At 34.9% G+C, this 15,784-nt stretch overlaps 1 protein-coding gene across 1 annotated transcript in view; it reads left to right on the forward strand.

The window, feature by feature from the left end:
- Positions 1-2,236: 2,236 nt before the first annotated feature.
- LOC111424784 (whirlin protein dyschronic) overlaps positions 2,237-15,784 on the forward strand; it is a 71,044-nt gene continuing 57,496 nt past the window's right edge. Inside the window, exon 1 of the mRNA XM_023058470.2 lies at positions 2,237-2,745. The gene's annotated coding sequence lies outside the window, so the exon portion shown is untranslated. The remainder of the gene's footprint in view (positions 2,746-15,784) is intronic.

Below are 15,784 nucleotides of genomic sequence, written 5' to 3' on the forward strand. Positions count from 1 at the left end.
CACTAGAACTAACACTAGATCTAGAACTAGAAACATTCCAATTAGCCTCTCTTAAGATGGCTGGTAGGTGGTAAGTAGCGCTAGTTAGCATAAAATATCACTATGTTGCATATTTTTATTGAACTAAAACTAGAACTGACACTAGACTAGGTCTAGTGTTGGTTCTAGTTTTAATTGTTATGCAGCGCTAGACCAAGAACTAGAATCATTCGGGTTTAGCCGTCTTTAAGAGACGTGCGGCTAAACCCAAATGATTTTAGGTCTAGGTCAGTTCTAGTGACAGTGCAAGTGTAAAACTAGAACTAACACTATACCTAGAACTAGAATCATTCGGGTTTAGCCGTCTTTAGAGACGTGCGGCTAAACCCGAGTGTTTCTAGTTCTAGGTCAGTTCTAGTGACAGTGCAAGTGTAAAACTAGAACTAACACTATACCTAGAACTAGAATCATTGGGGTTTAGCCGTCTTTAGAGACGTGCTGCTAAACCCAAATGATTCTAGTTCTCGGTATAGCATTCTACATAATAACAGTGCTAGTGTAAAACTAGAACTAACACTAGACCTAGAACTAGAAAGTATCGGATTTAGCCGCACGTCTCTAAAGACGGCTAAACCCGAATGTTTCTTGTTCTAGGTCTAGCTTTAGTTTTAATTGTTATGCAGCACTAGACCAAGAACTAGAATCATTTGGGTTTAGCCGTCTTAAGAGACGTACGGCTAAACCCAAATGTTTCTAGTTCTAATGTTAATTCTAGTGACAGTGCAAGTATAAAACTAGAACTAACACTATACCTAGAACTAGAATCATTCGGGTTTAGCCGTCTTTAGAGACGTGCGGTTAAACCCGAATGTTTCTAGTTCTAGGTCAGTTCTAGTGACAGTGCAAGTGTAAAACTAGAACTAACACTATACCTAGAACTAGAATCATTGGGGTTTAGCCGTCTATAGAGACGTGCGGCTAAACCCAAATGATTCTAGTTCTAGGTATAGTATCCTACATAATAACAGTGCTAGTGTAAAACTAGAACTAACACTAGACCTAGAACTAGAAAGTATCGGATTTAGCCGCACGTCTCTAAAGACGGCTAAACCCGAATGTTTCTTGTTCTAGGTCTAGCTTTAGTTTTAATTGTTATGCAGCACTAGACCAAGAACTAGAATCATTTGGGTTTAGCCGTCTTAAGAGACGTACGGCTAAACCCAAATGTTTCTAGTTCTAATGTTAATTCTAGTGACAGTGCAAGTATAAAACTAGCTAACACTATACCTAGAACTAGAATCATTCGGGTTTAGCCGTCTTTAGAGACGTGGGGCTAAACCCAAATGATTCTAGATCTATGTATAGTGTCAGTTCTACATAATAACAATGCTAGTGTAAAACTAGAACTAACACTAGACCTAGAAATATTCCTAGCCGTGCGTCTTCAGACCCGAAACTATTGCTATCTACAGACATGAATCATATATCAAAATAATCTCAAACTCTTCAAGTTTTTATTTTCATCCTTATTAGGGTTCACAGATATTTGAATGACGAATTTGGTGTCAACTTAGGAAAATTGTTGACCCGGATAGAGATGTATAGATGCGAAGTACGCTAGCCTCACATCAGTGTCAAATTTAAATCATCCCTTAACAATATGCATTAAATATTCTTAAAAATATAAAAACTAGGTGTGTAAAAACGATAGTTTTGAAAATATAGGGTTTAAAAATAAATAAATCTTTTGTTGTATTATTTGATTATATTATATAATTGATGTGGATATAAAAGGAATCTTCTTCTAGTTTAAGTTTTCTATTTGTAACATTTATCTTGTACTTTTTCATCTTAGATGGCAGTAATATCGCGTTTTAGGTTAATGTTTATTATTAGCATTAACTAGATATTCTTGTATAAACATGAGAGAAAACAATCTTGTATAACATTAATTTCCCATTAAATCGTTCATTTTCTTTCTTTATCAAACAGTTAATATTAAAAGAAACATAAAAATATAATAAAAATGTTTAAAATATAATTGATTAAATCACATCATAAAAATTAAAAAGGAGTAAACTTCTTTTGGATTAAATTTCTTGAAAGTCTAAACCCATGTAGCAGCCCTTCTCTCCCTATTGATTCGGGCAATGTCGTAACGAAACAATTGAAGACGCATGTCCAACATGGCCGGCTCCGCCGCCGCCGCGCCATGACCACTACCGCCGCCTCCGCCACTAATCCCGTGCCCCCTTTCAGTGCCAGTGCATGCTGGGACACCGCGGGTCAAGGATATACAATATATACCGAGCTAACTCCCGTCTGTACACGGTCAATCGTTTCAAAAACCCTAACGATTGTGGTTCGTTTTTAGCCACAGCCTCGGTACCACGAACAAATAAAAATTCAAAAAATAAATTAAAACAAAAACCAATCGAAAATAACAATTAATTTATCCAAGTCGACGAGATCTTGATCACACTATCGAATCGTTCGATTTTAATTAAAGAAAACACAAACGGATCAAACAAGGTGGTTGTTATCTATCGTTATTTTGAGATAGTTGTTTCGTTTAGTTTTTGGCTTTAATTGTTGGTTGTCAAAATTGAGGTGATTTTTGATGTTGTTTTTTTGGTGATGTTGTGATGTGGGGTTTTTGTGAATCGGAGATCGCCGAGCAGAGAGGAGGTTTGGCGCCAGTCGAAACATGTTGACCTCGAGGAATGGAGGCGGTGCGATGTTAACATGATAGGGGAAGAGATAAATGTAAGTATATCCGTTTTTATGTCCATATAAATTCACGTAAATGTTTTTTCGAGATTTATTACACTTTTTGATTTCAAAAAATAAATTAAAAAATGGTTTTCGTTGAAAAAACACTTAATCAAATAAAGTTACTTTGAAGTCCATTAGAAATTCTTTAAGCTAGTTTCCAGATACATCATGAATTTATAATAAAAAGATAAATAAGTAAATACAAAGACATAAAGAGAATGCGGAGAACAGAGATGTAGTTTCTAATTGTTCAGTTTGTCTGTTTTTAGGGTTGGCTCGGAATATTACATAAAGTATATTTCGTAATTTGCCCAACCCTCACCAAAGTATCCATGAAAGCGGAATGAAATCAAGCGGAATGCAGAATTTTGCTTATTTAAGGCGAATTGAGGACGAAAATGTTTAAATATTAATATTACAGGAAAACCTTGATATAAAGGGTTAATACGGGGAGGGATGTGTCTGTTATAATCAAAAATCCGTTATAAGGCCCGTTCGTGACGTCAACGCTGAGTAATAATTAAAATTAGAACTTACACTAGACCTAGAACTAGAAACTAAAATCTGTTAATTACTGATAAAGCTCAAATTATATGAAAAGAGTTTCTAGTACATTCTGAATAGCTGAAACATATTAGATTAGTACAGATTACTGTTTGACTCTCTAATGAAACTATTCTTCTGGTTCGTTGTAATTACTGAGATTATCGGAAAATGTAGCCATTCATGCAGTGTTCTAATTTCTTTTAGCTGTAGAAATTAAAGTCGGCAAAATCATCATGAATAGTTACACTGTTAAGTAACGCGTTTATCAAAATGAGTTAAATGAAATTAATTTTATATATATTACATAATGTTTACACATTGTCTTGTCAATGCATACATTAACTAATTTATCTAGTTAATGTGTACATAAAATACGAAATGTAAACTTTTACTAGTTGATGTATACAATTACTAATGACGCCCAGTTAAAGCTTAAAGTACGTTTACTAGTATATTACATAACGAAACCCACCCAACCCAACCCAACCCAAAAAATGGTTACTACTATACTTACTGCTTGCATTCCATTAAAAAAATTATACCGTAAATTTTCTTTGTTATAACATTTACTAACATCTATTAGCAAATGCATACACTGCCTAGTTTATGTACACATCCACTAGTAAATGTATACACTTTATGACTGATAAATACTTTCACTAAAACGTTACGTTAATGTATACATTGGCTGATGTGTACAGGGTGTCCAAATTTCGATGGGTTTGCAGGGTATCTCAGTTATTATGAAAGATAGAAAGTTGCGGCTTTCGCGAACCTGAGCTGCTTTTTTGTGAAACTTACAATGGCGCAAACCAAATTTTCATAGTCCTCTTCGTTTTTGATATAAAGCGAGTGTTTGAAATTTGCGATTTTCAGACACCTCCTGTATCTCGGCTATCCGGAAACTCAGTAAAAAACTAAAAACGGGTTCTAATAGATTTTTTCACATGGAATCCAATGGTGCACGTAGAATTTTCTAGTCATCACGGTGTTTGAGTTATAAACACAACTCAAATACTGAATACTCAACTTCTAAAATACTTAAGTGTTTATAACTCAAAAACCGTGATGATTAGAAAAATTCTACGTGCACCATTGGATTCTACGTGAAAAAATCTATTAGAACCTGTTTTTACATTTCCGGGTAGCCGAGATACAGGGATTTCTGAAAATCGTAAATTTTGAAACACTCCCGTATATCAAAAACGAAAAGGGCTATGAAAATTTGGTTTGCGCCATTGTAAGTTTCACAAAAAAGTAGCTCAGGTTCGCGAAAGTCGCAACTTTCTATCCTTCATAATAACTGAGATACCCTGCAAACCCATCGAAATTTGGACACCCTGTACATTGACTGGATAATGTGTACATTAACTGAAATGCACGCTTTACCTGAGCAATATTGATCTGACAAGGGAAGTGTCACAACTGTGTCTCACCGATTTCGATGCAATTTGGTACAGTCATAGAATGGGCCAAAATAAGGTTCGCACATTTTTTTATACGTGCGGTAAAAGCCCCTGGGGCGAGTTATAGGGGTTGAAAGTTTGGAGAAAAAGTACGTTTTCACTTATATTTTGAAAACGAAAAGTGCTATCAAAATTTGGTAAATTGTAACTGATATTCATTTTAAAAGAGCTTTCTTTTGATGTGTCACACATATAGCAGAGGGTTAAAAAGGGCGAACTACCCCTATTTTTTTGGAATTATTTAAAAACCACCCTATCGATTTTGGCGGCATTAAGTATACTTCTAGTGCGTTCAAAAATATTAGTTAAGGGTTTTTTCCCATTCGCCCTAGATCAACCCCAGCGAAGTTACGGGGGTTAACATGTAAGCACTTTTCGTAAGAATGATGTGATAAAATTGTCAGGTATTTTGAAAATACTTTAAACAAAACCGTAAATTAGTCGCACAATAAAATGTTTAGTGTAAAATAAGGCATAATACACCATATAGGGGTTGTTGGGGTTATCCACCCCCTTAAAAATTAATTCTATCCCGGGCGTTATTTGTCGATTACGGCGAAATTTGGTACTGTGTTTGTTTTATATTTGAAGTAAAAATTTTTGAAAATGGTTATAAGGGTTACAAATTAGGGGTAGTTTTTTGTTTATACCTCGAAGATGAAAACTGCCATCGTAACTGTGGTATTGTTTTTTAAAAATCTATCTATCGATGTTCCACGAGGTAAACTACCCTCATTTTCTTTAAATAATAAATATAAAACTACTAGATAAATAAGATATTTTATTTATTTATGAGTTAAAAAGCAACTGACAAAAAAAATAGTTCAATATACCAAAGAAGTTTATTCTACATTACTAATTGACGTTTTTTATGTATTATATTAATTTTCAATATTAAATTTATTTTTATTCTACGTAGTGTTGGCAAAAATGAAAGTCGTGGAAAAAATGTTTTAAACATAAGGATTTTTTACACCATGCACATGTTATGACCGCTATATCCCCACAGATATCACACGTTGGCTTCTCACTCGAAAAGCAAACTTCCACGGGATTTTCAAAATGGTCTGGTCTCTCCTCTATATAGCCACTTGCAAACCATGCGTATTTAAAAACATTTATAAACCGAGGGGAAGCCAACTGGTTATGCGTCAACGATTGCAATTTTAATATGTTATCCCTCTGATGTAAATTGACATCATACTGGTAAAGAATAATCTGATCAGAGAATCTTCTAATAAAATTTTTCCATATTCTGAAACCAAATACATCTAGGGGCTGTATTTGACCTGTTGTCCCTGCAGGTATAGATAAATGTTTAAAATTAGTACCTGATGGAGTTATTTCACTAATAACTTCAGGACAATGGCCACTCCAAGAATCTAATAATAATAATGATTTAGAACCAGTATTTGGAAAATATACATTTTGGAGCCAATTTTTCATGTGTTCTGAAGTTAACTTTCCAGATTTTGATGCCAAAACGTATATATTGTCTGCTTTAAACATTGTATTTGCTACCCTCGGTCCAAAGCTGCCAGAGGGTTCTTTTAAAACAATAAAAAGTGGAGAAAGAAGTTTCCCATCAGCAGATATTACGGGTTGAATTGTGTAACTGTGCGTTGTAGATGACACCGACTGGACCACACTTTCTACGGTTTTAACTCCTAAATCGCTTAATGTTCTTCCCGAATGGAATTCCAAGTTAAAACCGCTCTGATCCGAATTGTAGGTGTTTTCAGGTCCATATATTTGGATTTGTAGCTTTGCCTCTTTAACGAAATCTTTTGCTAAAGTTTTTACTCGATCAACATTTCCAATTTGTTTTTGGGATAGAAATTTTGTTATTTTTCGGCTTACTAACCGATTTGCTTTCTTAAAACGTTGCACCCAGCTATGAGATGCTTTGAACAGTTGAGGAGATAAATTCTTTTCATTTCTAGCTTGTATAGCCCATCTGCGTATATCAATATCATGTAGTGGCAATTTATTATCTACGGCGGCTCTCGCTTGATTAATTACAAATTCGGTAATTTCTGCTAATTTTTCTTTGTATGTCCCTCTTTCTTCAATATATTTAGACCATCTGTGCAATTGGGTCTTTGACGTTACTTTTCGGTATTTGTTTTTTACGGTTTCTAGTTTCAAATAACCTTTCTTCCCACTTGTCCAGTAATTTACCGCCTCTAATTTGTACTCGTAGTCGATGTCATCCTTCAATGGACAATGAGCATCAGTATCTTCTACAAACCTGTCAGTTGTATCCTGGTCTTCAATAATTTGCTGACCGTCATTGATGCCATTGGATGAATCGAAAATTAATACAGTTTCGTCTTCAATTTGCATATTGTAGTCTTCCATACTTTCCATTAAAATACGCTGTATATTTTCTTTTAAACTAACTTCTGCTTCATTTACAGGAGTCTGGGGAATATTCATAACAGTAAAAACTGTCATTAGCAAATTTAAAACGTTTATTGGGTTTATTGTAACCATTGCTTCTGTCAGTTGCTCTGAAACTAAAATCTACCCACTGGGCACACGTTCTTTTATACTAGAAAAAACTATTTTGAGAAATGACCTTTAGCAAGCGGCACTAAAAAAACAAATATTGTGCCAAAATTTTTTTGGTAGGTGTATTTTTGGCAACATTATGTAGAATAAAAATAAACTAATAAACTATATAAAACAAACACAGTACCAAATTTCGCCGTAATCAACAAGTAATGCCCGGGATAGAATTAATTTTTAAGGGGGTGGTTAACCCCAACCACCCCTAAATGGTGTATTATGCCTTATTTTACATTAAACATTTTATTGTGCGACTAATTTACGGTTTTGTTAAAGTATTTTCAAAATACCTGACAATTTTATCACATCATTCTTACGAAAAGTGGTTACATGTTAACCCCCGTAACTTCGCTGGGGATGATCTAGAGCGAATGGGAAAAAACCCTTAACTAATATTTTTGAACGTGCTGGAAGTATATTTAATGCCGCCAAAATCGATAGGGTGGTTTTTAAATAATTCCAAAAAAATAGGGGTAGTTCGCCCTTCTTAACCCTCTGGTATATGTGTGATACATCAAAAGAAAGCTCTTTTAAAATGAATATCAGTTACAATTTACCAAATTTTGATAGCACTTTTCATTTTTAAAATATAAGTGAAAACGTACTTTTTCTCCAAACTTTCAACCCCTATAACTCGCCCCAGGGGCTTTTACCGCACGTATAAAAAAATGTACGAACCTTATTTTGGCCCATTCTATGACTGTACCAAATTGCATCGAAATCGGTGAGACACAGTTGTGACACTTCCCTTGTGAGCAAATAAGTAGTAATCGGACTTAGCCAAGTCTGATGAATGACACGAAAGTATTTCCCAACTAAACATCTAAATCGTTTCATGGACCAGTTTTGCTGTGAGTGATGCTGCATTCTCATGAAGAAAAATCATTTTGTGTTGCTTATTATGGTCGCTTTTGACGCAAAATTTTATTCAAATGGATCATTTGTTGTCGGTAGTGTTTAGTATTAAGGGTTTTGCCAGATTTTAACAGTTTATAATAGATCACACCCTGCTCATTCCACCAAATACTAAGCAGTATCTTTAATCCATAGCGATTTGGCTTTGCAGTCAATGGAGTTACCCATGATCTCTTTCTTTCGTACCTGGCAAACAACATTTCGTTGGTGGTCAACAATATTAAATGAGTGTTAAGTAGATTTTCTTTTTCTACGACTGAGTCTAAGAATACATCGTTATTCACCCCGATGTTAAATAATTGAATAGAGCTAAACCAAACAGGAACCATGTTCTGTGCTGCTTGACCATCGTTTTTTGATATGGCCCTTAAATTTGTTCGTATTTAAAATTTTACATTTCGCCATTTTTAACTACTATTAATATTTTCTAAAAAATCAACGTTTGTAGTTTAGTAACGTTATTCAAATACACACTGTATAAATGTTAATGAAATTTTACTGATTACGCATTAATGAAATTCGTACATCATATACTGCGAAAGCGGATTGTGTGATTTCGGATTAATTCAGCAGCTGGAATGCCTCTTCAGATGTACTATAATAAACCTACGTTATGCAGATAGAGAACCGGATAATCTGAATTACAAATGCTTCGCCGTCCATTCGTCATTTTAGGAAATTCAAACACAAAATCGAAAGCATCAAAAATAATGTAATATTTTAAATGTTTAAATAGTCTTTTCATTTCGATAAAATGGAACATCAAAGATGTGAAAAAACGATGACACGAACGTCAATGCACACGTGCGTTTGTAAACTAGTCAGTGATGTGGAATTGATTTCAATTGCAAATTAAACCTCGATTCGGGTGACAGTTCGACACAGCTTTTACATGTGTTTTCAAAATTTTAACTACATAAAGAGTTAAAAAAATCGTTCACAGTTCGCTGTTTTGAAATTCAATATCATAAAAACTTGTATTCTTAATAAATTATCTTAGTCCGTCTTGGAAACGTTTTCGTTATTTCACCAGTAAAATAATGGAAAATTTACCACAAACGTCGATTTTGCGAGGCAGAACTGAGACAGCATGCACGTTTTGTACGGTATTGACCCATATACAATAACGAAATACCACCGGAGTAACTGTGGAAGAAAGGCTGGGGAAATGCCACCGCACGTGTTTGCTCACACGTAACATTATGCTACATAACAATAATGAGTTTGGGTATTGTGTTTCTTTAGATAAAAGAATGTTTTCTTAATATGTAATCACGCTGTAATATAATATTATAAATTAGAATACAGAATTTTCTTGAACAACGTTATTATAACTTTTTAAAAGAATGTGGATGTAGAAAAGGAAGTTAAAGGATAAGGCATACATAATGTTAATTAGAAGCATATTCCTATTAATCAATCTAACTAATTGAAGATAATAGATGTGTCATAAAATTACTACCCAGAAAATTGGTAAACCTGGTATAAACCAGGAGGGACATGATGGACAAAATGACCTTGTTTGAGGTTGGTTGAATATGAGGTTGTTTTGACAACGCTTATAATTTTAGCTAGAATTGATGCGTGTAAGAAAGAAAACCAGCTTTTGAATACCATCCTCAACACGGTCATTTTGACGCTCATGGTCAAGGCGCTGACCACCCAAATGCAGGAATACGTGGTAGTCACTTTGCACTAGATTAGAGCTGTACGAAGTGTGTTCAAATTGTTCCCAGCCTATGTAAATGATCCTATCAACTCTTAAGTACCGCTCTAGGAAAGTCAAAGAACTGAATAAACGTTTGCTTTTGTGCTCCTCAGTCAGCATTTTCGGTACCCAGCGTGAGCATAACTTTCGATAATTTAAACGTTCTATCACAATTGCATAAAGCACACTTCTTGATACTTGAGGAAAGCTCATATCACATAACGACGAAATTGTAAACGTATTGCCGAAACTTCGGCTAGAATGAATGCCATAGCAGAATAGTTTAGTGATCGTTTCTGTGGAAATATTTTTTTTCTTTTAAAAAGTCTGCAAAATCCGTTTTCCATGACTCACTTTGTACAAGATGATTTCGTTTGCAGCCGAACCTTGATTGCACTTTATTTATAATGGCTAAATTCTTTAACGACGAGCAAAAATACAAGCCAAGGTAACATGCGACCGTGGTACTAATTGATGGTAAGTTCGTTTTCCTCAAAAATCCTTTCTTGCCTACAATTTTGGGACATCATATCGGTATTACGCTTTTTAATCACAACCAAAACGAAATCCACAGTCGTAACAAATAAAAAGGAATCCATAAAAGCAACATAGAGTGATATAAATAATAATAAAACTTCAATTAAACTAAGATTAGAACTAAAACTAGAAACTTTCGGGTTTTGCCGTGCGTCTTTTAATAAAAGGTTTGACGTTTCGGATGCCATTTTGCAACCTTCTTCAGAAACTGGTTCGAAGTGATGAGATCAAAAAATCGGTAACTATATATAAGTCGGAAAAAACTAATTAATAATCAGTTAACGCTAATTACAAACTAATTAATAACTAATTGCGTCGCGTCCGGTGTGAGGCGGGAAGAGGTCTTCGTGTTCACCACCATCTTCCATGTTCTGCTAAGCTCCCAGCCATCCTCTCTGTTGACGTTATTTTTATGTCGGTGAATCTCTATGGCTTCTCTTGTCAGTCTTTGGTAGTATCTGTTGTCCCTAGTCAGCACCTTTGTTTGTTCGAAGTCTATTCGGTGCCCCTCTGCATGGCAATGTTCCGCAACCGCCGACTGCTGGATCTTCTTCAGCCTTACATCCCTCTCATGCTCCTTGATGCAGCACTCGACGTTGCGTCCAGTTTGGCCAACATAAACCTTCCCACAACTACACAATAGTCGATAGACTCCCGCTCCTTTTAATGGAGTTAGTTTGTACTTGGCTATCGGGAGTGTGTTCCGAATTTTGTTCCGCACTACGATGTCGTTCTTCTTGAGGTGCCTAGCAATTCGTTCCGCTACACCTGAAACATAGGGAAGACAGATAAATCCAAGTGATTTTGTACTTACCGTGTCCTCTTTCTGCTTTCGCTGCTTGATGGCCTGGTTGATGTCCCTCGAAGTGTATCCATTCTTCTGCAGCACGCCTCGTAGAAAGTGTTGCTCCTTCTTCAAGTTCTCTCCTTCACAGAGTCTCGCTGCTCGCTGAAATAATGTACGGATCACGGACCTCTTCTGTTGGGGATGATGATGTGAACATGCCTGTAAATACCTGTTGGTATGGGTCTTCTTTCGGTATACACCAAGTTCTATATCTCCATTTGTCGTCCTGGTGACCAACACATCTAGGAAAGGTAGTTTTTTGGCAGTTTCTGTTTCCATGGTGAACTTAATCATAGGATGTTGAGAGTTGATATGTGGATGACACGTTTGTGATATGGCAACATGGTCAAAAACGGCTCCAAGAGTTCTTGGATCACTTGAACTCTCAACATCCTATGATTAAGTTCACCATGGAAACAGAAACTGATTCTGAAATTCTAATCGTGCATATTTCATTTCGTATGCGTATAGTTATTAATCGGCCTGTCGTTGCGTATTTATCATTGGCGTAAACGATGAATTGTTTATGCCGATGTGTTTTCGATACCGAAAGTGTTAAATGCGAAATATCCTTCGATCTCTATTTTGGATGATAAAAAATAAATTTTAGTTGAAAAATTGGTTTATTGCAATTTTATTTTCGATAAACGTGTATCATTTTTAATAAATCTTTTTTTTTGGCGGAGGAGCCGGGTAATAAATTTTTATAATTACTTTTTTATAGATATATTTTATTTGATTTTAAAATATAAATCAAAATTGGATGTCAAAGCGAATAAATAAATCGTTCAAATCAATTAGAAATTTTTATGTGTAATCAATAAAATGTCATTGAAGTCGTTTATCTACTTAAAATACTAATCTACTTACATAACATCAAGTAATAGAATCCTTATAGTTTAAAAAAAAATGTGGAAGGTTAAAAGAATTAAATAAATAAATATTAAAATCAAAAAAAAGATCAAGATTGAACGTTATTTAAGACTTGGGTTTATTAAAATTTAAATGGTGTGGTATAAAAATCAATAACGTGTTCAGTTTTATTTGAATTTAGTTTCGTTTTTCCTTATTCTTAGGAATTTTTCACTAAGAAAGTGCTCATACCTTATATTGACAACGTTTAAATACAAAATTTGAGTTCGGACCAATTAATGATTAAAATCCAATTACGTCCTGTCGTTTTTACCGGCACGTACATCAAATATTTACTCGACCAAAGATAATACTAGTCAGGGTCGGCTCGTTTTTTATTTCTTTACCAATCGAATCGATAACAAAAATTAGACCAAACTAGAAAAATATATAAAAAAATTTAAGTAATCCTCGTGTAAAATTACGTCATTTGTATTGTTTACTACTTTAATACTTACTATTACAACGACACGCGATGTAAATGTAGGTGTTTTACGATAACTCTGATGGAAAAGTAGAAAATTGGACAGACTTTTTTCTTTGTTAAACCGTCAACGATTCTAATCTCATGACTATTCTCTGTAAACCATAATAGGATAGTTATCACGACAATTTTGTTCTAACAAGAAAAAAAAGTTTTTTCTTTAAGGAATATTATTTTCTTTTGTATTTTGACGTTGAAAAGAAATGAATGACTTCCTATTTTGAGATCAATTGATTTTTGGGTTTTGAAGAATTATCCCCTTTTATTCACCCTCACAGAGAGTTCATCAATCTCTTTCATCGCTTAACCCATCTGTTGTTATCGTACATTTAAGATGAGATCTAAAAATTTCCTTCTTTTTTATAAAATCTTAAATTATATAATCACAGTAAAATCTCGATATATCGAACTTCTAATATAATAGACAAAATATTTTTGAACAAAAAATAGAACTAATACTAGATCTAGAACTAGAAACATTCGGGTTTAGCCGTCCGTCTCATAAGATGATTCTAGTTTTAGGTCTAGTGTTAGTTCTAGATCTAGTGTTAGTACTAGTTTTAATTGTTATTCAGCGTTAGATTGTTGTATATTTTTCATTGAATTAAAACTAACATTAGATCTAGAACTAGAATCATTCGGGTTTAGCCGTACGTCTCTTAAGACGGCTAAACCCGAATGATTCTTGTTCTAGGTATAGTGTTAGTTCTAATGCTAGTGTTAGTTCTAGTTTTAGCTGTTGTTCAGCGTTAGATTGTTGTATATTTTTCATTGAAGTAAAACTAAAACTAACATTTGACCTAGAACTAGAGATATTCGGGTTTAGCCGTTTTTAGAGACGTGCGGCTAAACCGGAATATTTCTAGTTCTAGGTCTAATGTTAGTTCTAGTGCCAGTGCAACTGTAAAACTAGAACTAACAGTATACCTAGAACTAGAATCATTAGGGTTTAGCCGTCTTTAGAGACGTGCGGCTAAACCCGAATGTTTCTAGTTCTAGGTCTAATGTTAGTTCTAGTGCCAGTGCAACTGTAAAACTAGAACTAACAGTATACCTAGAACTAGAATCATTAGGGTTTAGCCGTCTTTAGAGACGTGCGGCTAAACCCGAATATTTCTAGTTCTAGGTCTAATGTTAGTTCTAGTGCCAGTGCAACTGTAAAACTAGAACTAACAGTATACCTAGAACTAGAATCATTAGAGTTTAGCCGTCTTTAGAGACGTGCGGCTAAACCCGAATGTTTCTAGTTCTAGGTCTAATGTTAGTTCTAGTGCCAGTGCAACTGTAAAACTAGAACTAACAGTATACCTAGAACTAGAATCATTAGGGTTTAGCCGTCTTTAGAGACGTGCGGCTAAACCCAAATGATTCTAGTTCTAAATATACTGTTAGTTCTACATAGTAACACTGTTAGTGTAAAACTAGAACTAGCACTAGACCTAGAAGTAGAATCATTCGAGTTTAGCTGTACGCGTCTTAAGACGGCTAAACGCGAATGATTCTTGTTCTAGGTACAGTGTTAGTTCTAATGCTAGTGTTAGTTCTAGTTTTAGCTGTTGTTCAGCGTTAGATTGTTATATATTTTTCATTGAAGTAAAACTAGAACTAACATTTGACCTAGAACTAGAGATATTCGGGTTTAGCCGTCTTTAGAGACGTGCGGCTAAACCCGAATGTTTCTAGTTCTAGGTCTAATGTTAGTTCTAGTGCCAGTGCAACTGTAAAACTAGAACTAACAGTATACCTAGAACTAGAATAATTAGGGTTTAGCCGTCTTTAGAGACGTGCGGCTAAACCCAAATGATTCTAGTTCTAAATATACTGTTAGTTCTACATAGTAACACTGTTAGTGTAAAACTAGAACTAGCACTAGACCTAGAAGTAGAATCATTCGAGTTTAGCTGTACGCGTCTTAAGACGGCTAAACGCGAATGATTCTTGTTCTAGGTATAGTGTTAGTTCTAATGCTAGTGCTAGTTCTAGTTTTAGTTGTTGTTCAGCGTTAGATTGTTGTATATTTTTCATTGAAGTAAAACTAGAACTAACATTTGACCTAGAACTAGAGATATTCGGGTTTAGCCGTCTTTAGAGACGTGCGGCTAAATCCGAATGTTTCTAGTTCTAGGTCTAATGTTAGTTCTAGTGCCAGTGCAACTGTAAAACTAGAACTAACAGTATACCTAGAACTAGAATCATTAGGGTTTAGCCGTCTTTAGAGACGTGCGGCTAAACCCAAATGATTCTAGTTCTAAATATACTGTTAGTTCTACATAGTAACACTGTTAGTGTAAAACTAGAACTAGCACTAGACCTAGAAGTAGAATCATTCGAGTTTAGCTGTACGCGTCTTAAGACGGCTAAACGCGAATGATTCTTGTTCTAGGTATAGTGTTAGTTCTAATGCTAGTGCTAGTTCTAGTTTTAGCTGTTGTTCAGCGTTAGATTGTTGTATATTTTTCATTGAAGTAAAACTAGAACCAACATTTGACCTAGAACTAGAGATATTCGGGTTTAGCCGTCTTTAGAGACGTGCGGCTAAACCCGAATGTTTCTAGTTCTAGGTCTAATGTTAGTTCTAGTGCCAGTGCAACTGTAAAACTAGAACTAACAGTATACCTAGAACTAGAATCATTAGGGTTTAGCCGTCTTTAGAGACGTGCGGCTAAACCCAAATGATTCTAGTTCTAAATATACTGTTAGTTCTACATAGTAACACTGTTAGTGTAAAACTAGAACTAGCACTAGACCTAGAAGTAGAATCATTCGAGTTTAGCTGTACGCGTCTTAAGACGGCTAAACGCGAATGATTCTTGTTCTAGGTATAGTGTTAGTTCTAATGCTAGTGTTAGTTCTAGTTTTAGTTGTTATTCAGCGTTAGATTGTTGTATATTTTTCATTGAAGTAAAACTATAGCTAACACTTGACCTAAAACTAGAGATATTCGGGTTTAGCCGTCTTTAGAGACGTGCGGCTAAACCCGAATGTTAGTTCTAGTGCCAGTGCAACTGTAAAACTAGAACTAACATTATTCCTAGAACTAGAAT

Source organism: Onthophagus taurus, chromosome 6 (genome assembly GCF_036711975.1).
Source record: "Onthophagus taurus isolate NC chromosome 6, IU_Otau_3.0, whole genome shotgun sequence".
NCBI classification, from domain to species: Eukaryota; Metazoa; Arthropoda; class Insecta; order Coleoptera; family Scarabaeidae; genus Onthophagus; species Onthophagus taurus.